The 25,479-nt window shown below is 40.6% G+C and overlaps 1 protein-coding gene and 1 long non-coding RNA gene across 4 annotated transcripts in view; one reads left to right on the forward strand and one right to left on the reverse strand.

The window, feature by feature from the left end:
• Positions 1-23,242, reverse strand: part of LOC110287211 — a 74,113-nt gene extending 50,871 nt beyond the window's left edge. Inside the window, exons 1-2 of the long non-coding RNA XR_002377188.2 lie at positions 23,107-23,242; positions 22,722-22,857 (exon numbers count right to left, since the gene is read on the reverse strand). This is a non-coding gene — a long non-coding RNA (uncharacterized LOC110287211). The remainder of the gene's footprint in view (positions 1-22,721; positions 22,858-23,106) is intronic.
• Positions 1-25,479, forward strand: part of C2H15orf41 (chromosome 2 C15orf41 homolog) — a 200,222-nt gene that overhangs the window by 130,881 nt on the left and 43,862 nt on the right. The window lies entirely within an intron of this gene.

Genomic DNA, 25,479 nt, shown 5'->3' on the forward strand with positions numbered 1-25,479 from the left:
ACCAAAAAGGAAAAATGAAAAAGAAAGAAAGAAAGAAAGAAAGAAAGAAAGAAAGAAAGAGAAAAAATTTAAAGCAAAAACATATACTCAATTAGAATTTAACCCTCGTCATCCAGGCTTTAATTTTCTCATTCTTCTTTTAATTTCCTGGCATTTTCTAGCTCACCTGCTCCATGGAAAATAAAGCCTTGTTCATATTTGTTTCCCAGCAGCCAATAATCACTTAGCAACTCCACAGCCCAACTCCTGACATTCACTGAGATTTTTTTGTACTGTAAGAGAAGTGTCTGAGCTCTTGAGACCCTAAGGCTTTCCCCCAACTTGAAGACAATGATCCCAGTGAGCTTCTGTCCAGAGTTAATCAGCTGCAGAATTTGTAAACTGCATGTGTGTCAAAGTTGAAAATGTTAGTGTGCTAATAGAAGCTCCAAAAGGTTAGATCTGATAAAAGCCGTCAGCAGCTACAGGAAGTGATTTATGGGAATGTAATGACACAAAATGCCTCATTTATCACTCATATACAGATAGGTGAAGGTTCCGGTGTCATACTTTTAAAAACTTGATCACTTCGAATTGTCAAAATAGGTGCTTAATTGCCCTTCATCTCTTCGCTTTGAATTTCTCTCATTTGAGCTTGGTAGTTTCCACCATGATTACCTTTCTGCTGTTTGAGTCAGGTGGTTCCATTTAAAGTCATTCATATTTAGGATTTTCAAAAACTGTACATCATGGATCTGTTTCAAGTTCTATTAGCTAAAGCTGTCCTGAAGAAAGACAAAGCCAGCCTTATTCATGTTGATTTATATTTTTATTGAATACAAATACCATAAAGATGTATTAATGTTCAGTTTTCTGTTTTTGATACTTGTCTTCTTCATCAGCCCTTCATAATCCTCTAAAGGTTCTGTCACCTATAAAAGTTGAGTGTGTGACTCTAAAGCACAGCGCCGTGAGTTGGCTAGTTGCTCTGGTAATTCAACTCAGTATATAAGCTGCACACCGGTTACATCCAGTGAGAACCTTTACACCTTGTTCATATGATCCAGAGAGAAGGAGATAAGCTAAGAAACAGCATACCTTTTTTTCTCAGGATGACTAATAGTCAATTTCAAATATATTCTAGAAAAATGTATTTGGTTTATGAAGAAATATCTTAACCATAAGGAATCTCTTTAATCTCTATAAAGCACCATGAAACAAACTATGAAGAATTAGTGTAGGTTAGACCCTTTAATATATGGGATCCAATTGTTTTGAGGCTTCTTGGCCATTAAATTGGACAATAAATAGGCAAAGGTTTCAGGGTTTGCCTCTATCACCAAAAATAAATAGCAAAAGTTTGGCAGCTTTTACATTTTGGCAGCGCAGGTTTGGTTTCAAGAGAAATCAGAGCAGTTTCTTCACTAAGAAAAAGACTGGTAGATTAACTGTGGCAGAGACACCATAACCAAATGCAGCTGACCCTGCAATACAATACGGTAGTATTGCACTTGATTCTATCAGATGGACTGCAGAACACACTGTGGGACAGTGACTGAACATTTACTATGGCTGCTGTGAATTCTAGAAGTTATGGTTAATTTTGTTAAACATGACAGTGCCATTGTGGAATTATGTCTGTAATTATGTCATATAAGAAGGTATCCCCAGACAGACATTAAAAAATAATGTAGGGCATGAGTGGTGTGGCAGCTGACACTTCCTCGAAATATTTCAGCAAAATATGTTAAACTGAGAGAAAGATTTAAAGGGGGCTACGAAATTATAAAACAGGTGTTTAAGGGAAAGCAGTCTCACTTTTTATATATTTTAATATTTTCTGTAAAAAATATCTGAGGAAGTTATTAATCTTGCTCAAATTTTCTTAATGTAAACATAAAGTCTTATATCTTCTTTTTTATAATTCTAGTTTAAAATCATATAAAATGGCTTAAACATATTTTTTGAAAACTGTCTATAGTTTATCCAAGATAGATCAAAATCCATTGCAGTGTTAGTATAATTTTTTAACATAAAAAGTCTTAAGAATTTTATTAAGTTAAATTTGTTAAAATTATTATTTAAAAATCTTTAAATTTAGCACAGTTCTTTGAGCTCTAGAAAATATCTAACTCATATATAGGAAAATAAATCTGTGTTTCTTTAAAATGTCTTGACAATATGTGATTTCAGATTCATTTTTAACAAATGAACTTGAAGCATTTATATGTATTAACATTTTTAAGGGTTTTTTTTAAGATTACTCTTTACAAAGGCATTTTAATAACAGATAGGATATCTGAGTTATTAAGTGTAATAATTTCTAGATGCACCTTGATCAGAAATCATATGTATGCATTTCAATGAAAATTGTAATTTTCATGTGATTTTCAAAGACTGACTTCTAGGTTGTCTGCAATGGGTTTGTCTTTAAATAATAACAACAGCAAAACTGAAAAAACACAGATGCTCAAAGCACACATTCAAAATAAATGTCATCTTGATATAAATGTGTTATTTCACAAACTTGTATTGACGTGTAGTTAGGCAGATGTCTTGTCCTTTTCGTTTCTGTCCACCATGTTTGCTAAGTTAGAACACGAACACCTGTTTCAACCTACAGCTCCATATTAGTCCTTGTTCTTGAAGGAACTTCATTGTGACTTTTCAAATCCATGACTAGGGGACTTCAGATTACTTGTTTGCCTGATCATAGCAATCAAAACCATCTCAAGCTTGGAATCTCAGGAGTGTGCTCCAGCAACAACTGGGGGAAGCGTGAAGACGCCAGGAAAGGCGGACTTTTCAACCTGATCTTTCTAACAGATAAGAACAACGCTAGGTGTAGTTTCAAATACTCTCAGCAGTAAGAAAATGAATGGCATTTGTAGCCTTAAAGGCCTTTCTGGGGAAATAGGGTTAATTAAAAGATAAAATGAGTTTGAAACTTTCAAGAAATCTTTGAAATGTTATAAAATTTCATCTTGCTATCCGGTTAAGAGGTTGGGTGAGACTCATACGGTGCTTTTATCAGTCTTTAGTTACATAGACATTTTGTATTTTTTTTTCAAAGCTCACTTACTGTCCTCTGAGTTCAGTCCACCGGCCTAATTAATACATACCTTTTAGTCCTGTTTAACAGGAGAAGGAAACGGTGACTGTGTGGGAAGTAGTTGCTCATACATAGCCCAAGCTTGGTGTTTGTCCCTGGAGCTTACATCTCCCTGCAGTCTGCCCCGCCCTGCCCTGTCAAGGCTCAGGAAGTCAGGATGCCCCTTCCACTCTGACATATGTCAGTATTTAAGCCCTGAATATTATCCTGTTTAAGTTGCTCTCTTTTTTAGGACATTTCTTTCAAAGACAAATCAGTCCCAGGGAATTGTGTATTTAAGTAATTACTTTTTTGTGAGAAACTATTTGTGGACCAGTGTTATTAGCAGCGAATGATCAGTTTATAGTTGATTTGGCATTGTAGCTATTGGAGGCCTTATTACAATCCCTAGTGCCAGGACTTTCATTTAAAGTGACACTATGAGACAACAGACACACATTATAAAGGACTTATTTCAAGCTAAGCTCAGATACAGATGTAGGCACTGCTCCCCATTGCCAGGCATTGACTTTCTTCTTTTAAATTACTGAACTGCAAAAGATCCTGTGAGCTGCTTTGTTTTGAAAGCATCTCATAGTAGATTGAGGACCACTAGAAGATTTGTTATGTTTGGGCTGTAGAAAAAAGAATGCCTGTGTGTGATAATGAGTATGTGATTTGCATGTGTGCTGTATAATTCATACTACACATATGCATTCATCATGTGATTCATTCCAATGTGATGAATTATGTCAGTTTATTGCATATGTCTCTATGCACCCCATCTCTTAATTAAGGCATTAATCATTAAAATTACCAAAGATATGTAGTTTTACTATACTTTTAAAATTTAACGTTGATCTTTGCATAGTAATACACGTATTATTTCTAATTGGTAGACTATGCTGAGACATTTTAAGTAAGGATTTCCATATTATGATTCTATCATATCAATTATTTTAAATATGCTTATCTTAATATATACTTAGAACACATTTTTAACCATTTTAAATCATTTTTATTTGAGATTAATTTTCCTAAATCACTAAAATTACCAGAGACATACATATGTGCATATATATATATATATATGCATATTATATGATCAACTTTAAAATTTAAAGACTATATCTGATGTCTTATTGTATTCTGAAAACTTAGGGCTGGCTTCTCCATAAGCAGGCACTATTGCTAGTTGGTAGATGATAATGAGACGTGGTTGGTGCAGGTTCCATGTTGTACTCCAGTGGCTTCCGCTCTATCTGTGCCCTACTCTGTGTCTACTGCCATAAACTTCCTAGCTGGCTCATTTCACAATCGTCTCCTTCATTGGGAGTGGTTGTTGGAAGGAGGAGGAGGAGGAGGAAGAGGAAGAGGAAGAGGAAGAAGAAGAAGAAGAAGAAGAAGAAGAAGAAGAAGAAGAAGAAGAAGAAGAAGAAGAAAGAAGAAGAAGCAGAAGAAAGAAGAAGAAGAAGAAGAAGAAGAAGAAGAAGAAGAAGAAGAAGAAGAAGAAGAAGAAATGTAACCCAGCTGTTCATTATCTCCCCTATTTCCACTCAGCCTAGGCTACCATCGTCTATTTGGATTACTGCAGTAGCTCCGAGCTGGTCTCCTTTCTTCTACTCCTGTTCCTTCAGTCTGTTTTCAACATAGCATTCAGATTATTGAATAGAAGTCAGATCATCTTTGTCCTCTACCTAAACATTTGCAGACCCAGAGTAGGAGCCAGCACCAGGCTTTATATCCTGCGTACTTCCAGCTTCATTACCCTAACCATGTCTCTTCCCATGATCTCCCTCGCTCCCTTTGTACCTACTATTCTGGCATTCTTGTTGCTCCTGAAATCAGGCACATTCATTGTTATCCCAAGCCCTTTATCATGAACAACTTTCCCTAAGTGTGTCTATGATCACTAGGGAAAGGCGGGTTCAGTGTCAGCTTCTTAGGTCCACCTTGGCCCTCCTTCCCTAGCCTCCACCTGTCTTCTCAATTTGGTCTTTCTATATAAGCCTTTTCATCTCCTAACATGTTAGATTTGATTTGTTCAACTAGAATGAAACTCCACAGCAGTGGAAACTTTCATCTGATTTGTTTCCTGCTATACTCCCAAAATGAGAATAGTGCCTAGCAGGTAATAGGCCTTCCTGGATGGCTGTGGGTCGAAGGGAATGGTTTACTTTTAGCAAGCACAAAGCAATTTTCAAAAGTAGAAGTATGCCAATGTTAATGTCACAACTTGGTCGTTTTCCAACATTTTACATTCCCCAAATTTCTCCTGCTTAGAAGACATGTCACAATTCTGATGTTGTGTACCATGGGATCAGTCACTGATCTTTGAATATTGTAGTTTGGAGAATTTAAGACAGGTTGGCCCTTCATTCTTATACTGTAGCAAACAGACCGACATTTCATGGAGAAACTTGAATAGAAGTAATTACTGTTATTGTTAGTAAGTGTAAGATTGTATTGTGATTAGTTGATCAGATGCCATAAAAGAAGCATGCTGGGGAACATCTTAGCTGTGACTGGCAGGATTCAGAGCTTTGAAGTTCACTGCACAAATATTCCAAATGTTAGAAGTTAAAGCAAAGGGGGAAACAGTGTCTTGGTTCCAACTACAAGTAAGTATGTGCCTTTTTATTTCAATTTTGATTGTTAAATGTATCATATCCAATATAATGAAAATTTTTAATTTTTTTTACCCCATATCATGTTGTCTTACTCTTCTCTATTCCACTTGAATCCCATCTAAAATGTTATAATTAATTACTACAAAGGTCTGTATGTAACAAAAAATTGAAATTTTGTATTCTATGAGAAATGAGCTTGCTTGGATAAGAGCATCAGTGACTACTGTGGTCTCAAAAAATGTTTCCCAAAGAAAGGTGGGCAGTCAAATAATTAAGGGAAATATTGTCCACTGCAGTAGAGTCCTAAGGACCTGAGAAGTCTGTATAAATGAAGCATGTTTATCTCTCTTCAGCCTTACAGTTCTCAACCTTCTCTTTCATAACACCTGTTGAGAACTCATGAGTAGAAAACTGACAGAAAAGAAAAATAATCAGTGGTGGGCGGGCCATGGATGAGGGAAGGGAAGGCTGGGTTAAGCTGTCTGCAAGGAGCTGACTCATCTATTTGGTCATCTTAACTTGCTATCTTAACTCTCATAGCTAAAGAGCTTGGATAGGCTGCAGCTGTGGGTCTGTGCTATAGTGCTCACCTCACTTGTTCAAGGTCTTGGGGTTTAGGCTCAAACATTAAGTCAGGTGGACAAGGAGCATAATGCATTCCCTTTGATCACAGAAGTCCAAATGGGGTACATGCAGGAGCTAGGCAGATGACATAAAGGAGTGCTCTGTATTGACCCTGAAAGCAAGGAATACTTCTGAATGAACAGCACCTTGTCAGTTCAAGGATTCAGACCTGGAAGTAAGACAGTCCCAGAATGACCAAACCTTCTAAATCTGTAGTATTAAGAATTTTATTTCTCTGTATCTCAAATTAATCCTCTAGTAGGCTGAGCCAACCAGGAGGAATAAGCCCATAAGCAGCACTCCTCTGTGGCCTCTGCATCAGCTCCTGCATCCCGGTTCCTGCCCTGTTTGAGTCCCTGTTCTAACTTCCTTCAGGAATGGACTATCCGTATGAACCTATAAGCCAAATAAACCCTTTCCTCCCAAGTCGCTTTGGTCTCAGTTTTTCATCACAGCAACAGAAACCCTAACTGAGACCACTAAAGAATATTCTGAAAACATAGTAAAGAGAGCTGGGAACAGCTTTCTGTCATACTGTGACACAGCAAGTTTGAGGAAGTGTCTGAGTTGAATTTCAGTCCTTTCATTCTACTGAATTGAGTTGGATCCCTTTATATTTCTAATTCAGTCTCTTTAACTTTGAAAGTTTGGAATGGAGGCTAATGGCCTTAAGTATATGGCCACTATGTGTATATATATATATATATATATATATATATATATATATATATATATATAGTGTGTGTGTATATATAGTGTGTGTATATATATATATGTATATATATATACTGCTTAGTCATAAGCAACTTGATATTTTGGCTGTAGGACATAGCTATAGGATGAAGATTTTCTAAGACATGCACGTTGTCCTGAATGCAGCCATGTCTAGCGTCCTACATCCCCAGAGAGCTAAGCACTGTTCATACTTTTACATCTATTCTTTAGTCATCAAGTAGAAAGGGTAAATACACGTTTGCATTCTATCTGTATTCTTCGGAGTCTGACCACATCAGAATCCACAAATCTCTCAGATTAGCCAATATGTATACAATGTAAACACCAGAGTTTTCTAATAGATTATAGTAAAATCAGTGGGGAAGGATTGCTATTTCTCAAACATGTGTAAAAGCAGAGTGATTCACTTTCACAACTAAAATATTTATAAATGCTTAATACTTAAGTATTTGGTTTATTATCATCTTGTAGCTAAGGGACTATAAATGATAAATAAATTTATCCTTGTTCTCCATTAAACACCCAGTTGGTGATAAATTCTGAACTGAAGAAAACAGGATGCTGGCTAGGTGAGCTCATTGTGTCTTTTAAATTTGCTTAAGAATTTACTCAACCTCCATAAACAACATTACAATCTGAGGAATCTAGTTCTGGGTCCTGCCTCTGGCCTCTGCAAGCATCAACACCCCTGTGCATACACACAGATACATGCATCCATATGCATAAATTAGAAGATCTTCAAAAAACTCTAAGAATTACAAAGGCATTGTTTTTACATGTTCGTGGTTAGTGTGTATGAACTATAAAATTAACTAGTTAACTTTTTAAGTATGCTGCTCACTACAAATTGTTGAATCAAAGAACTATGCACAAATATCCCGGTCATACTTTTAGCTGATTTGAACTTCTGAGTTCTATCTTTTGCCCCCTGATGTGTGGATGTTGTGCGTGTTTGTATGTGGGTGCTCATCCAAGAGGTTCGTGTTGGAAATTGGGCTCACTTGCTTTTGCCAGTTTATGCACTGATGCAGGGTTTCTCACTCACACACAGAGCATCAATATGGCCAGTCCCATGAGCTAGCTTGCTCTGGGGATGCCCTGTCTCCACCTTCCCAAGCTAGAACCACTGGGCTCACCTGGCATTTACATAGGCCTTTGGGATCCAACATACTGTTACTCAATATAAAAAGGAGAAGAGAAAAACAGTTGAGGGAAGACGGGGAAAAGAAGCACTGGAACTAAGGGCATAGCTAGTCCTTTCCAGCTCTGCTACCTCTGGGCTCAACAGTGGTGCCCTGATTGTAGGAGCATTATGTTTAGAGCACTGAATACTGTTTGGGTCACTCTCCCTGTTTGGTACTTAAGCTAGCGTGCAGAGGCTTCTGCCATCTGGACTACTGAGTTCTTTTCATCTATGTCAGATAGAAACAGACCAACCCAAAAGTGCCTGTCACCTGCTCAGTGAATATGAATACATTTGTACATGCACACATCTGTATGTGCCTGGAAACTCCTGAAAGGAGAAGCAAAGCACCAAAGCAGTGCTCCCAGGAGCTTTTGATGAAATAGATCTATGGAATGGGAACATGTTCTTATTTCCCAACTCTTGTTATTAAGCATTTAGGGTTTGTGTGTGTGTGTGTGTGTGTGTGTTGTAATAAAAACACATTTAGCTTAAGCAAGTGCAGTATTTGAAAATGTTTATTATGTGTCTAGACAAAAGTTAAGAGCGCCCAGAATATCTAACTGTGCAATTGGTATATGGAGGCGGTGGCGTGGGGCATGGGATTTTGGCAGAACACACATGGAGATCAGAGAACACTTCTTTCCTTCCACCTTTGAGAATCAAACTCAAGCCCCCTGGCTTGGACAGCCAGCGCCTTTAACCACTGAGCTGTCTCACTGCCCTGGTACATTTATACTTAAAGCTTTTATGTGCAGCTACCACAGTTGTACAGGAAAGAGCAGCCATTATGTTGGTTTGGCTGTCCTAAGTTTTCATTTACTCCAGATTGTTTTGTTAGGATCTTTCCCAAAAGTTGTGTGTTCTGCTGTTCATTCATAGAGGTCACTATCTATACTTTCTTAAAAAGATGTACAAGTTCTACCATTAAAATAAAGCAGGGAATTTTAAAAAGTATGTCAGAGACTCACAGTCTTTGTCTAGGTAGCCAAAAGTGAAGAAGAGCCAAGAGTAATGTTTTAAGTAAGCTTTAAGACACTTAGTGTTGAACCTGAGTTTATCCTTGTAAGAGGAATTGTTTTAATTGTATAACTATTTGGTGTTGTATAACTGCTTCCTACCACTTTGATATAAAAAAATTTTTAAGAACCAGATTTTATTTTTTTTAATGATTAGGATCCATTTGACTCCTTTTTGTTCCCTCATGCATATACCCCTCTCTGTGAAATGAGTGAATTTAGTTTCATATGAACATGAGTATGTTTAAATATATATACACATATGTGTATATAGTACACATTAGGCAAAAGATAACCAAAGATACCAGGACTGGGAGTGGCCATAAGTAAAGCAGTGTATGCTGAGTGGAGGCAGGCTTTGTGAGCAGTGAGGGAGTTTTGCAGGAATTGCTGGGTTTGAGCTCATACTCTAGCATCTGCTGTGATGTAGCATGCTCTTTTGAGAGCAGAAGCCAGTGTTTGGATAGCATGCCTCCTTGCCCAGTGGCCCTGCTTTTGAACTCTGCCCTGCATGCGCTTTTAGTTTCTAGTTGCATTTTTTCCTTTATACCCCTTCCCCTCACATCAGCTAGTTCTCTGAGGAACCATGAAGAAAATTAAGGCTTAGCAATTTCACTTTCCCTACATCTCAGACTTTTGTTTAGCTTCAGATGTAAATAACTATTTTTCTTAACATTTGTGGATTATTTCAGAGTAGAAGGTTTTTTTTTTTTTATCGGATCTTGCTGACCTCTGATTTGAAGATCTGTCTTTTAAAAAGCATCATCAGCCGCAGACTTTTAAAGTTCACAGACTGCCTACAGACCCGATATGTTAAAGGAGTAGATTTTCCTGTTGCCCCTCCTATCAACTTTAACCTCCAACCTTCACTAGCATGTATCATGACAAATAAAACTGCTGAGGTTTGACAGAAGGATATAAAGTCACTAGGCCATTGCATGGAGATAGCCAGGGAGTTTTCTCTGCCTGAAATAAATGCTCTGAGCAGGTTTTTCCAGAGGAAGTCGTAAACACTCATATCATTCTAGTTTTAATAATTATTGGTCCAAAAGAAAAGGAAAAGAAGTATACATATTAAATGATGTTTGACAACTCTAATTTAGTTGTTTTGTTATTGGTTGTCTTTGACCATTAACTTAGATTTCTGTTCTTAATTTTAATGTATACGATTTCAAGCAACATGCAATCCCAATATAAACATGACGTTGTATACAGTATTCTAAATGAATTTTTAGTTTGTGATTAAGACAAACCATACTACAGAAGTAAACAGTATGTTTGTATTGCCCTACTGACCTAAAACAATCTCACCTACAATGCCTTCTGCCATTTCCCATGGGAACAGGGGCTACTGCAGCTCATTGAGCTTCCTAAAAGTCTGAATCCTTGTAAGATACTCAAAGAGGCTAGCTGTCCAGAGAGTCAGCCACCCTACATTGCACAAATGGTGTCTTTGTCATGAAGTCTTTGGAACGGCTCTGTCTGAACTGGGCTCTCCACTTACCAGGCTTGAGCATTGGGATCAGGCAAGCAGTTACTTCAGTGTTTGACCAGAAGGGGAGGGGATGGATGGATAGGTAGATAGATAGTTAGTACAGAAATATATGTATATGTAGAAAGAAGATAGATGGATACATAGATAATAGAGAAATAGAAGATATATATTCATTTATCTATAACTATAGAATGTGTGTGTGTTCAGGCCTTCCTTCTTTCCTCTAATTTTCTCCATTTTGAGTATATCTTTGGTCTTTTCATCAGGGCACTAATACAGGAGAGGTGAGAAGATGGGAGATGTGGGCATGTAGATGTCAGACATGGGAACTAGAAATAAAAGTGAGGTACCCCCAGGACCACCTTGGCAGAATTGGGCCTCTCAAAGGACGCACGGTAGCTTCTGCAGATGCACTGTACTTCCACAGGATGAGACCCCTACCCCGCCCCCAGCCTTCCACCCGAGTGCTTCTCTCATCTTCAAGAGGAGCAAGAGCCCAGACAGTATGCAGCCTGGAGTAAGGGGCTGAGGATGGAGATAGGAGACCACCCAGCACACAAATCATATTAGTAACCAACAAGAACTGAGACCAGTGGGTGTGACCCATTGGTAGGGAAGTGGATTTTAAGTGCTTCTCATGGGATCATCTTGAGACCATGAGGAGCTTTCCTCTCTCACTTGAACAGTGAACTGTCATATTTACTGGTAGCAACTGCTGGGTTCTACTGCATTTGTAAGGCACTTCCACATTCCTGAATGCGATTGAGGCTAACCATCCCTCTCAGGAAGTGGGAGCTTTTTTAAATGGGTCAGAAAAGCCAAGACTCGGAAAGAAAATGTGATCTGTTCAAGATTAATTCTTTCATACCAAAGTCAGGATTCCTTTACTTACTGTTCAACAAAACTGTTGCTTAGCAATAACCATATGCCTGGCATCCAGGAATGACTGTGAGCGCTGCCTGAGGGATACAGCAGGACCTCTGAGGTGGTCATGTGCTGTGATCAGCTCTTCTCGTTCCTGGACAGATCAACTGAAAAATCACTTCCTGTTTCAGCTTCTCAACTACACCAGTTCCAAACTTGCTAACACTATCAGCTATAGTGTCCAAGAGTCTCAGCCTCACACTCAACTTTGAACAGGAAACAGGGACCTAGGAAATTGTTAAGAAAAGTCATGGAAGCCAGAAATTAGAGATCCGGGGCCAATTGCATGGACCACACAAAAAAAGAGAAAAATTCATAGATACGATGAGAAAAAGCATTAGACCTTTTGAGAATAGTAAATACTCAAACATCCATCTTTGTTTTGCATATTTGTTTCCATTGAAAAAATACAATGTAAAAGCAAAATTCTAGGCCTTTAGGGCCAGGATTGAGAATATGACCTCTATGACTCAATGCTCCAAGGTATGCTAATCATAAAACAGATAGCTACATTTCTCCACCCACCCACTTCCTGGGTTCAAGGAGTATTCTTTCAAAGAAAGTCACCCTGACCCACCCTGACCATTGCTGGAACCCGCTATGCAAATGTGCTATTGTTAGGGGCTCTTAGAAACTGTCTTGAGAAATAACCCGCACAATTACTAGGTATTCCTTGTGACTCTTGTGACTTTGCACTTCCTTGTGACTCTTAACTGGTATCTTTGGTATTTTCCAACAATGCCCTCCCCACCTCCTTGAGTTATGATTTCTTCCTTTAAATACCCCCTTACCCAGCTACTTGGGGCACCACAGTCCTCTACCCCTACGTGGTGTATGACTGTGAGCCCAAGAGTGCTCTTGAATAAAAGTCCTCTTGCAGTTTGCAGCAAGACCGTTTATTGTGAGTTATTTATGGTGTCGCCTCTCCTGAGTCAGAACATGGGAGAGTTCTCACATTGTGGGTCTTTCACCATCAAGAAACTTCTTCCTTGTATTCTTTTTAATTTATTTTATTTTATGTATATGAGTACAACACCATTGCTCCCTTCAGACACACCAGAAGAAGGCATCAGGCCTCATTACAGATGGTTGTGAGCTACCATGTGGTTGCTGGGAATTGAACTCAGGACCTCTGGAAGAGCAGTCAGTGCTCTTAACCACTGAGTCATCTCTCCAGCCCCTCTTCCTTGCATTCTTATTAACAAAAGCATGAACAGACAAACAGACAGAACACTGACAGTTTTTAAATAGGTAGATGGAGCTCAGTGAGCTCAGTTCACCCCTCACCACCATGGGAATGCTTGGGCAGTCCTGAAAACAGTGTTCCTCAAGGTGCTCCCTGCACTACGCTGGGAGAGGAGTCTAAACTTGGTTTGTTTCCCAGCGTGCTCTGCATTATTTTGCATAGAGTGGCTCAATGTCAGTAGAGAGCATGTATATAAATACAGTCCTGTGAGGGGTTCAGGGCTCATAAAAATAGGCAGCAGTGGGAGTTAAGATCCTGATATGAATCCCAAGGCAAGAAGGTAAGTTTACATTAAATGCCTGTTTAACATGCTTTGGCCCATCAGTATAAATGATACAAGGTTTGCTTGGTTTTTGTCTATTTTAAGATTTTTACCAAACTGAACTATCCCAATCCTGATCCAAACTCTGAAACTTACAGGGGTGCTCAAGAAATGTGGAGTTTTAGAGCTTTGTGATTGGGTGTGTTCAGCCTTTGTTTTTATTCCAGCTTGGGGATGCCAGCAAAAGGTCTTCATGTCTTGATGTTCCTAGCCTTCCTTGACTTTGCAGCAGACAGTGAAATCATTATTTTCCTACTAAGATGGTATCAAGCCATACATAGAAAAGGTTCTAACTCAGAAAGCCTACGAAAATACACATTAAGTTCATTTTTTGTAAGTTTGGTGTGTCCAAAGAGATATTGCCCTAAAAGGGGGGAGGGGAGTGTTGGGTTGATGGCACACATATCCAGCACTAGGGAGGCAGAGGCAGGGGGATTTCTGTGAGTTCAAGACTTGATCTACATAGCAAGTCCCAGACCCACCAGGGCTACATAGTCTCTGGGAGAAAAGAGAAAGGAAGGAAGGAAGGAAGGAAGGAAGGAAGGAAGGAAGGAAGGAAGGAAGGAAGGACAGACAGGGCTGTGGAGGTAATGGGGTGGAAGTATCTGAAGTATCTGTGTATCAGAAATCAACCTGTGGTGGCTTTTGTCATATTTGGCTTTGGTTGGAATTACAAGTTTTCACCTATACTTTGAGTAGAGTAAACATTTAACTCAGGAAAAGAGTCTGCTACTGGCCCTTCTCGTGCATGGTTTCCTTGGAGACAGATATGCTCACACTCCCCCATCCTAAGCTAGTGTGTGAAGTATGTTTCTCTTTTCATACCGCATAATTGACCAGAGGGGAACAAAGGATCCACAGGGAGGCAAAAACCCTGATGTCACTCCTGACCTCACCATGCTCAGCAGCACTGGTCCTCACCTGCGGGGGACTTTCTTGTCTCTCACCATGCATCACATTCACCATGTTCTGCCCAGTTACTGTCATCTAACTCCCTCCCCCATCTTGGTTCTGTTTATTAATCTAGTTGCCATCTTTTCTTTGGAACTTTATCTTCTTCCCCTTTTACCTATAGTTAGATGGTCTGTACACAAAGCCCATTGCTGTTTCTCTGAGTCATAAAATCCTGAGATGATGGAGACATCAACAGGAGCCCCATCTTTGCACCAAGGCAGTCCTGGGGGAGCCCCTTTCCAACCTCTCCTGTCCCTTTACTTCCTCCTATAATGTTAGAAAAGTTAATTAACAACTAAATCAGAATGTATTCCTCTTTACAGTAAGATTTACTTGCATTTACATGGCTGAAATCCTATCACCCCTCAACATACGCTGTCAACTTTTTATGTATACAAAATAACCCTGCCAGTTACACTAAAGTGGAGTCTCCCATAACCTTAAAACTTCCCCTTAACCCAAAATGCTCCTTGTTTTCTGTATTGAAAGGTAGAGTCTGGGAGCCTGCTCTGTCCCCTTCTGTTGAGTCTCTCTCCCACAAACTACCTGGAAAAGGACATGGTCCGTTGTGAAGTGATTTTGAACTTGCTGAGTATCCATAGATAGTGGGAAACATAAATTAAAGCTCACATTTCAGGAACAGGTAGAAAGGGAGAGAGGGAACTCTCTGTTTCCTGGGCTGCTGGGAGGTGATAGCTGTTAAAAAGCTGTCTGCTAAGGCATCCCCAGCTAATGCAAATTAGCAGTTGTTTTCTTTCAGAACTGTATGACTGAATAAACATTTACCATTTGTTTCCTTTCTACTCATCTCTTAAAACAGTTGCTACAGGTCTTAATAGTAAGACTCGCAACATATAATGTATTAGCCTTGGCACATCAAAATATTGTTCATCTTCCAAACTTGAGATGTTCCAGTTTGGCTTCTCGCTGAGTTTATAATGTTTGAGTGTATGCATCTAAAAACGCGTCTTACTAATCTCCTGGGATTGGTGGTTGGTTTTTTTTTTAAGTGTCTGTAACTTGTCACTATTCTCAGCTTCAGCATGGCCTGTCACTTGTGAGATTGACTGGCATTGTGCTGTACCTCAGTCTTAGAGAACCCCCAATATGAAATCTGAACCACAGATACCTATTTTGGAAGAGAGGCCTGTGATATTTGTGCAAATTAATAACGAGGTTAAAATGGAGTTGAGTTAAAATGAGACAGCTGTGCTCCTTGCTTTTTATGCAAGCCTTTTCTCATGCCTCACAGGGCCACCTTTTCTCATGGTACCAGTGTGGCAACGGCCAGGGGTAAGGAATTCCACCAAGTGAACAACAAACAGTATCTAGTAAATTCGTGTTCCGAGCTCTCCTGAAAGGTTTATTCCAATGCAGTCGTTAACATTCCTGGAGCCTGTGTCTGCCAAGTGCTTGCACTCAGTTCACAGGCTTCCAATTTAGCATGACAAAGTTGCTCCCATTTGCAAATGGGAAACCTGGAGCCCCAAATGGAGCCTCACAGTGAACTGAGCCTGGGGATGAGATCCTAGAGATACAGTATAAAGGATTATCTAGGATCATGTGGATGGTTCGTGGTCGCTTTGTCTGCCTGCTGGGTTAGATCATTCTTGGCAAGTTGGGTGAATTAGTATCCTATTCCTGAGACCCATTTCATTACCTAGTTTGGAACTCTTCCACGCCCTGAAAAACGTCCATTGAAACTTTTATCAATGGTATTTGCATAGACAAAATAGAATCAAACTATTGACATCTTCTTTTTAAAAAAGAAAAGAAAAGAAAGAAAGAAAGAAAATGTATGTGAATAATAGTTTGTCACTAAAGACAATTTATCCACAGGCACCTGTCTCCTCTAAGGACTCTGCCTAAAAGGGTTTTTAGGAGGAGCTCGGTGAATTTTTTTGTCTTTAAAATAAAGTAGTTTTTTTTGAGGTAGGAGAGAAGCTTAGTTTTTGAAATGGCACAATGAATAACAAAGGTCTCTTTTCACCTCCAAAAAAGCGGGGACTATAAAAGACATTTGTTAGCCTCTTGAGGAAGAATTATGCTGTTAATCTGAAAGTCTAGATATAAGAAAGTTTGCAGGACAAGACAGAGCAGGTAAGGTAGAGAGACGCTGGCTCTAAAAGCAGCCTGCTTCATGTGGAGGGTCACATCCGAGCTCCAGTTCAAAGTCCAGTGGTTTCCTAGTGAGCAGGACAGCTGGCCAGTAAAGGTCAAGGTGTCTGACATTGAATGACCCATCCATGCCCATATCCTCTCATCCCGCCCCCACTAGCTTATCAATCAATATCTGTCACTTATTTGGAAGCTGCAGGTTCCCCCTTCACCCGCCATGGCCTCTGGTGGATGTGGTTGAGAAGACTCTTCAGACAGTAAAATGAGGAACAAACAGATTGGTTCTGAGCCAGGGAGAGCAGTGAGACAGGTACACTAGGCTTTCTGTGGCCACTCCCTTGCTGTCCACTGTGGAGTTTTCCTAAAGACTCCTTCAGAAGGAAAATACTAAGTTACTAGTCTCCTTTTAAAGAAACAGAAGGATAAAAGCCAGGTGTTGGAAACAAGGAGAGTTACCGAGTCCACAGCTCCACAGTTCTCATGCATGTGTATCCTTCTCATGAGTCGATGTTCAAGCACTCCAGCCTGAATCCACAGTCCTCAGAATATTTGAAAAGGCTCTACAGAGAAGCCCCTATGTGATGACTTTAAGGGACAGAGAAGCAGAGTGGAGGCTTAGGAGCTTGAGTGCAGTAGTCACAGTTATAGCACCTGAAGCCAGGATGTGATATTCTCTCCTAATTAGTGCTGAGGATTAATTAAGCACAAAGTTACAAGCCTTGAAAGAATTTCATCATTATTTTTCTTTTATTTTTTTTCTATATTAAAAAAAGGCCCACCCCATCATTTTCTATTTTAGCAGTTTCCACAACTTAAACATTAAGTTCTTATTGTTTGATTTCCGTTATATTAGGAGTGTGTGTTTTGCAATTCTAATCTTCGGGCTTTCCTTTCTTATCACTGAAGTGGGCCTTTTGAAGCTGGGAAATTTTTCATAGCAATATTGACAGTGTTCACATTTGCATGATGACAGCCAAGGAATGGAGCAGTAATTTTTGAAATTGCAGAAGTATTTAGAACACTGATAAAAGCTGAAATATATTTTTGATGGATTGAAGTTAAGCATACATGATTTTTTTCCTGCTGTCAAAAGGCTCTGAATTTAGTGAATATTTGCCTGCTGCGAGAATGCAAGATTAACATCACAACCATCACCCGGGCACCCAAACCCTGCAATTTAATAGCTTTTTAGGTTCTTTCCTTTTTCTAAACAGCAATTAATCTCATTTTAGTACAATTTTCTCGTTTCTGAAGTCGCTCATTGAATCGCTGTTTTGTTCATATTTGGCTTCAGCTTCTCTGCATAGTCATTAAAGTCCCAATTAATGTCGCCTTTAGCTGAAGAGTGCTCATTTTTATTGAGAAAATGACAGTTGCTGCCATGAGTAGTGCAGTGTAATATACATTAATTGCCCTGTAACACTGGTAATTACGAGTTTTTCAAGCCTCTCAGTAAACTGTCATGCCTAGACAAGACTGCGCTAAAATAGATTACTCATTAGGGAGACCTGGCCTATTTTCTGGTGGGTTCTTAGTGTTGGTTTAAAAAAATTAAAAAATAAAATAAAATAAAAAGAAAGAAAATCTTGAGCCTGAACAAATAGTTGCCAAGAGCAATTTCCTCCAACAATATTCTTGTGCCGGGTTTTTCAGCCATCACTTAAGATTGTGGTCAGAAAACAGACAGGATGCAGCAGATGCTGCAGCTAGTGAGCCTCGTGCATCTATTTCCATGGCTCACAAGAACAGACCTAATGCTGCTCCACTGGGGTTGCATAGCCTGGAACCAAAGAGGGTTGCTAGGGGTTAACACTTGCTCGTTCTCGAGAGACTGGTGACAGCCTGGAAGCCAAACTCATCAAGTCCCCTACCACTGCTCAGATCCCTGTAAACCCTGAAGGAGTACAGAACTCTGACCCCAGCACAGAACCTGTATATATAGTGGTCGGCTGTAATGTTGTTTTCAAATGCTAAAAGTCCTTCATTGAGAAAAGCAAGAATCTTATATGTAAATCTGCCAAGTTTTCAGGTGATAGTTGCCACTTGGTAAATTCAGCTGATTATTTTTTCCCCCAAATCATGTTCCAATTTTTTGTGTGGATGTAATTTTCCTACTTCCCATCCCCACATAGCGTGTTTCACAGGCTGGGGGTCTTAATGCAAAGGGAACATGAGAGAAAGCCCTTGGTTTCTCAGAACTGAGAAAAAACGAACCCTTCCTCGAATCCATGCCGAAAGCAGGTGTTCTAACAGTCTGCTCTCGCCCTCTCTCTCTAAATGAATTTTGTCACAGCCTTTCAGATTTCCTCGTGGTGACGAGCTAATGAAAGTAGATAGTACAATTTGTGCTGACCAGGTAGCGAGTGCCAGCTCACAGCTGAGGATAGCTTTAAAAAAATAAATAAATAAAAGGCAGCATCATATCACTGATTCGCCCATTACACAGCATTAATAGTGAGAGACCTTGGTGTGTTTATCTGTTTGTATTGGTGTGCATTTATCGAATTGTTTGTGACAAGACTAATTGGGGTAATTGTAGACACTGAAATTACCTGTCAGCTATATGTAACCACACTCCCTTTCTTTCTGACAAACGATGACAACTGAGGGACCCCATAGCATTACTCATGATGGCTTTTCGAGTGGTAATAAGGACAATAGGGGCCCTGGCTAATTTGACATGGACAGCCTTCACAACAAGAAGCCAGCTAAATGACTTGTCAGGAGGGGAGAGAAGTCAGAAAAGTAATGGAGTCCCCCATGGAGCTCTGACAGGGAGATGGGGCAATTTCAACGGGAAGTGAAAGGGTTTCAGTTTGTCAAGTATTTAGAACAATCAGAGAACAGCTAGAGGCTGGAACCTGACGATGAATTTGTGAACCATGCTAGCTAGCCACCTCACTCAGGTCAGGTACTTCATGATGGCTGCAGTGCCCGGGTCCTGTACTCACCGCGCACTTCACGGCTACCAACCACACTTTTGTCACCTTGAATTTGTGCTCTGTTTTCCATAGGGCACTACCAGTTAAGGTGACAGAGACCCACGTGTGGAGAGATGGTGCGAGTCACAGTTACTAGCACGTGGGATAATCTGACCATACAGTGGGATGGCCGCAGCCCACCGTTCACTGGTCTCATTTGTTTTCAGGATTTTCAATTTTAGAGGTAGGGTCTCACTGTATAGCTCAGGTTGGTCATAAACTTTCTGTCTTCTTGTATACTAGGTGCTGGGATTATGGGTGTACACTACCATGCCCAACTAGGTATTAACTCTTGACCGAGATTTTATACCAACTTAGTTGATTTTATATCAACTTAGTTGATCCCACAATCCAGTGGATGCCCTGTGTACTCCTTTCTCATTTGCTATTGGTCAGAAAGAAGTACAACATCGTTGTTTAGAGGCTGAGGCTTCTGTAAGCAGGTCTTTCCTCTGATTATATAAAGCAATGACATAATAACTCCAAAGCAAACTTAAAAAAAATGTGTTTAAGGATTAAAGCTATTTCCTTCCCCCGTACCCTACAACCCCAAAGCATTGAGACATGGAACATGTGGCTAACAGGTGAGGCAATGCATGGATACACCAGCAATTACATCTTCTTCATTCAGTTCCTAGTTTTATGTTTTTAGGGTCACTCTGTGCCTTGTAGAAAAGCAAGCTTAAGTGTCTGTCCATGGTAAAGCACCTTCTCTGGGAAAGACCTCTGTCTGCCACAGTTCCATCCTCCATGTGACGAAGAAAGACAAGCAGAGGAGATGTCTACAAACTCGAGTGAATACCAACACAGACAAGTCAGAGTGAGTTCAGGCAAGCCAGGACGTGTGACTTTCTCATGGTGGCATTCCTCCATCCCTCCCAGAAAGCCCTTGTAATCCCAGCAATCCCTTTCACATGAGTGGTATATCATTATCCTGAGACTAGAGAAATGACTCAATTGTTAAGAGCACTGACTGATCTTCCAGAAGACCAGAGTTCAGTTCCTAGCACCCATGCGTGCATCTCACAACTGCCTCTAACTCCAGCTCCAGAGGACCCACCACCTTTACCTGGCCTCTGTGGGCACTGTACACACTGGGCATATTCATCCAGATACACAAGCGCACACATATACATTTTTAAAATTTTGAACTACAGAATCAGTGCTTTATGAGGAGGGAATTATGTTTTCGGTCTATTTCCTAATGCTCTGCTGTATATATTTTACCTTCACATGGGACATGGTTCTTTTCAAATATTGTGTAACATATTACCATTTCAAATTTCTCAATATAATTTCCCAAGTATTTTAAGACCTACCTAGATAGGTTGCCTAGCTTGAAAAGGTTAGAAACCTATTCCAAGGCAAGTCTCCTGGATGCTTTTGGCTTTGCTTTGATCTGGAGGGGAGAGAGGATGGAGTGGTGGTTGTTCTTTCACCCAGTACAAGCAGTTGTCCACGTATCCGGACCACTCGAATAGTGATGTCATGGCCTGCGGCCTCAATGTTATCAGGGCTCACTGCACAAGTGGAAGAAGCCCTCCATCATGCTGCAGACCCAGCTATGGGCTCAGGGTCATGGGAGCAACAAGATACAGGCCCATTGGTGCTGAGTAAAGAAAGGCCTAGTAGTTAACCTGGGGAACTCAGGTGCAGCGGTGACTCCAGATGGATAGAGAACCCTTGCATGTGTACAAAGGAAAACGCACCTCAAGTGCCAGGCTGTGACCTGCATGAATATCTGTTTCTTCTTAAAGTGGGATCACCTTTGTGAATGACTGGGTGGTTCAACTCCATAGATGGGATGGACCTTTCTTCACCTGAGCCTTATTTTAGAGCAATGATTCTCAATTTTCCTGATGTTCTCACCCTTTAATGCAGTTACTCATAATGTGACCCCCAACTTTAAAATTTCTTACATTGCTACTTCATAACTGTAATTTTATTACTGTTATAGATCATAACGTAAATATCTGATATGCAGAATGGCCTTAGGCAACCCCTGTAAAAGGGTGCTTTAACCCCAAAAGGGATTGTGACCACTGCCTTAGAATATGAAATTTGCTATCATGGAGAAAACTGTAGCGCCTGCATTTTCTGTACCGTGATGTGGCTTTTAATGATAATTCTGTGTCTCCCTTTTAATATGCAGTTAAAAGAGCTGTTTTCATGACACTCAACACTCATTTATCCAGTTGTCTGTTAACATATACACAAGTGTAAACAAAGTAGCTTGTACATATGCATTTGTTTTCTCTTCACTAGTCTTCAGAATTCTTGATTTATCTCTGGAGTTAATTTATAGACAAAGAAAGATAATGTGTGGCATTATGTGAAATTATGCATTTACCTGTTGCATAGTGGGTTTTTTTTTTTATTGTTTTGTTTTGTTTTCCTGTGTCCCTTCTTCTCTACCTGAATCCTCCATCAACACCCAGAACAGGCTTTTTCTCTTGAAAAATACAAGATCCTAGTGAATGGTATTTGTTATTATTACTCCTACACTTGTTTATTTTCATCTGTTCATTGTATTTGTGAGTGTATGTGTATGTGTGCACATGTGGCTCTGTGTGTGTGTGTGTGTGTGTGCCTGTGGAGGCCAGGGATCAACACCAGGTGTCTTCCTCGATCCTTCTCCACCTTGTATTTTGAGACAGGATCTCTCACTGAATCTGGAACTTATGGACTGTCTAGACTGACTGATCAGGGATGCCCAGGTACTGTCCTACATCTGCATCCCCAGTGCTCAGTTACAGACACGCACCACCTTACCCTTCCACAAGTTCCAGTGTCCTCATACTTGCAAGACAAGCTCATTAAGGACTGAACCATCCCCCAGGTGACCAACACTTCACTAAATCACTTTTTACATCCCTGTTTGTTTCTTGAGGATAAACTACAGAATAAACAACCTGAGTAACAAGACCACAGAATTTTAAGGCTACAGTACTTTCTTAGACTATTGGTGTCTGCATATGCTCAGATACTTGCACCCTGACCCAAGCTAGATAGCATCACTTGATTGGCAGGTTTTATGCTTCATTTCTTACTCATGCCCCTCTGCCTCATGTCTGCTCAGTGTGCCTGCACCTTACAGCGTGGCTGCTTGCCATCAGTCATCTTGTAAGATATGCCTTTCCCAGGCACTTCTAAGATCTGAGGCACTTGTAATCAGAAAGCTATATGATACAAGCCTTTGATCTCCGTTTATAATTCCACATCTTTCTGACCCTGGAGCTCTGGACTGGGTCGCTCATGTCTCAGGACACTAGATAGTTCAGAATATCCCAAGTGGTCTCCTGCCCCCTCTCTCCCGTGCCTGTTAGAGCTGTCACTATAGATTGCTTCAGTCACACATATAATTGCTTCATTGCTAGTAACTGGCTTAATATTGTCCCAGACCTCATTGGCTCTTCTTACCTCAGATTTACATACAGCATCCCAGGGCTTACTTGAGGGCATTTATCATCTCTCCTCCAAATGATCTGGTGACAGTGTACAGCGATTCAAGTTTTCATCAGCCCGTACATGATGCAGTCTTTCTTCTTTGCTGCCACTAGCCAAAGAAGGGAGGAAATGGAGAGAAATGCTTTCATTACTGCACTTCAAGGAGGCCCTGTCATGAAGTCACGGAGGGAAGTTCCTGAAGTTGCCCCACACTGACACTGGCAGATGCTCTGTGGGTCGCCCCATCCCTTCATAACACTGAGACAAAAGCGCTCAGCACTCTCTCTTGCCAGTCATGCTTGCACTCAGCCAGCTAGATATATTCTGCCCCAAGCTGCCTCTCCTGTCCCCTTCTTACTCCAGGAGAAAGCCTCGATGATTGTGCACCACGTTAACTGCTGCTGCTACTGCACCATACTGATGTGAGGTTTGTTTATTGTCTCTTAAAGGAGACTGTCATTTTCGCTTAGTGCAGGATGATGGCTACAAGGGGCCTGAATCACTTTCACTGCTCTGATAGCAGGAGTGAACATGGGATGCTTTGGACACTGAAACAGTGCCATAAATGGCACTGGGTTCCCACAGTGACCTCAGAAGTTTATTATAAGCACTATGGAGCCGTCCTCATAGGAGTGACCTCAGCTTCCTATCTCACAATAGGTTTTATATGCTCATACTCAGAGGGGTTTGTAAGTTTAGGGTCCACTGGACAAGCTGCAGTCAGCAGGAAGACTGCCTCTCTCAATTATGTATAACTGCCCTTCACTTACCCCACCATACATTCTAAACTCCCACACCTTGACCTTTCAAGAATTTGAAGTAAGAAAACTGTCTTACTCAGGTGCCTTTTTTCTTTTTCTTTTTCTCTTTTCTTTTCTTTTTCTTTCTTTCTTTCTTTTTTTTTTAAGGGTCAAATCACCAACATCTATAAGTAGTTTGGGCCTCTTAAGATATCTTAGTAAAACTATTTGTTATGTTATCGTTTAATCCAGGAGCTTTCAGTAATGTGACTTATGGAAGACACTTCCTTGTCCAGTTCTGCTCCGTGTTTCTGAGCACTCTCTCAGAATCTAGATCACAGGCAGTTGACTTCATAAAAAGCATGGCTTCCCCCAGAGTAGCTCCACTTTCCCTCCCTCCTTCCCAGATCAGGTACCACCCATTCTGTCTCTGGAGACTCTGGATGTCAAAGCACTGCATCTACTTTTTTCTGTTGTCATCCTGTACTGTGCCTTCCATGTAGAAGTAAGAAACCACATCTACAACTTCCGCTTTGGCAAGGCAACATATCCATCTGCGCAATGTAAAGAGCTGGGGAGGTCACATCAACTTCTTGGTTTTGGTTTGGTTTTGGTTTGGTTTGTTTAGTGTAATAACAACTATCCCCATAGTGCGCAACAGTGATTTGTACTTTCCAGCAGTGAAAGCCATCTTAGACTACCTAGTGTGATTCTGAGTGGTGAGAGAGCCTTTCATGGTGGGTTAGTTAGATCCCAATAGGCATAACACATGCATACACATACACACACACACACACACACACACCTTTCCATCTCTAATTTTTATTAGGCTATTCTGATTTTAGATAGATTATAGGAGTTCCTAATACATTTTGATATTAATCCCTTTCCAGGTATGATAGTCAGCTTTTGATCACTATGACAGAATCCCTGAAGTGGTCAACTTAATAAGACCCATGGTTTATGTTGGGTGTATAGGTTTCAAACCATGGCTACTTGGCTCTGTCATTTTCAGCCTAGGATGGCACAGAACAGCATGGCAGCTGCATATGGTGGAGAAGGCTGAGAGGCAAGGAAAGCTAGGAAAGGATCCATTTCCAAGAGTCCCTTCAAGGGCACACTCCTTTGACCTAGCTTCCTTTTCAGTAGGCCCCTTCTCTCATAGGCTCTTCCACCTTCCAGGGCACTATAGGTCAGTGACTGAGCCATGCGAGACACCTATCCAGGCCGTATAGTGGATATGTGTGCTTGGCAGATGCTCCCTGTGGTTAAAGCCACCTTTCTGTCCTTGTCATTTTCTAGCTGTAGGGAAACTCCTGAGCTCCCTGTCAATGCTTGTCGCCTGCACTTCTGGTGCCACATCCAATGTCAGTCATTATTTGAGAGCCACTCCCCACCTCCAATCCTACCCCCATCCTGACACCCCACCCCCACCCCCGTGATTCCCTCTGGGAGTGTTGTGGATTTAGGTCTTATGTGTTCTTCAAACTCATCTGTAGCTAACATTTGTGTATTATATATGGGTCTAGAATGTTGTGATTTTAGGTTTTGTGTAAACCCATTTGTAGTTGATGTTTGTGCATCATCTATGTGTCTAATTTCATTCCTTTATGCTGTATCTCCAGTTTCCCTCACATCAGAAGACAGATCTGTAACTGTAATACTCTGGGCTCCTCCCATTGTGTTAGAACTCGGCAGCCTGTCTGGGGTCCACATTCCCTCTAAAATGCACATGAGTGTTGGAATTGGTGAGTCAGACTGAACCTAAAGGCTATGTTAGGAAAGGGCTACATTTCCCCAGCTGCAGAACCCTCCCCTTCTGTGAAGTGGCTTTACAGAATCTTACAAGAACTTCAAATCTGCTGGGTTCTGTTTGTGAAAGCTGTTTTGAAAGTTGACACAGTGAAATGTTTATTGCGTGTTTATAAATGTATTAGTCACGGTGCAGACACAGAAGCAGCTGGGCCTCCCGCTCCCACCTGTTCCAACCA

The sequence above is a fragment of the Mus caroli genome, chromosome 2 (assembly GCF_900094665.2).
Source record: "Mus caroli chromosome 2, CAROLI_EIJ_v1.1, whole genome shotgun sequence".
In the NCBI taxonomy this organism is placed as follows: Eukaryota; Metazoa; Chordata; class Mammalia; order Rodentia; family Muridae; genus Mus; species Mus caroli.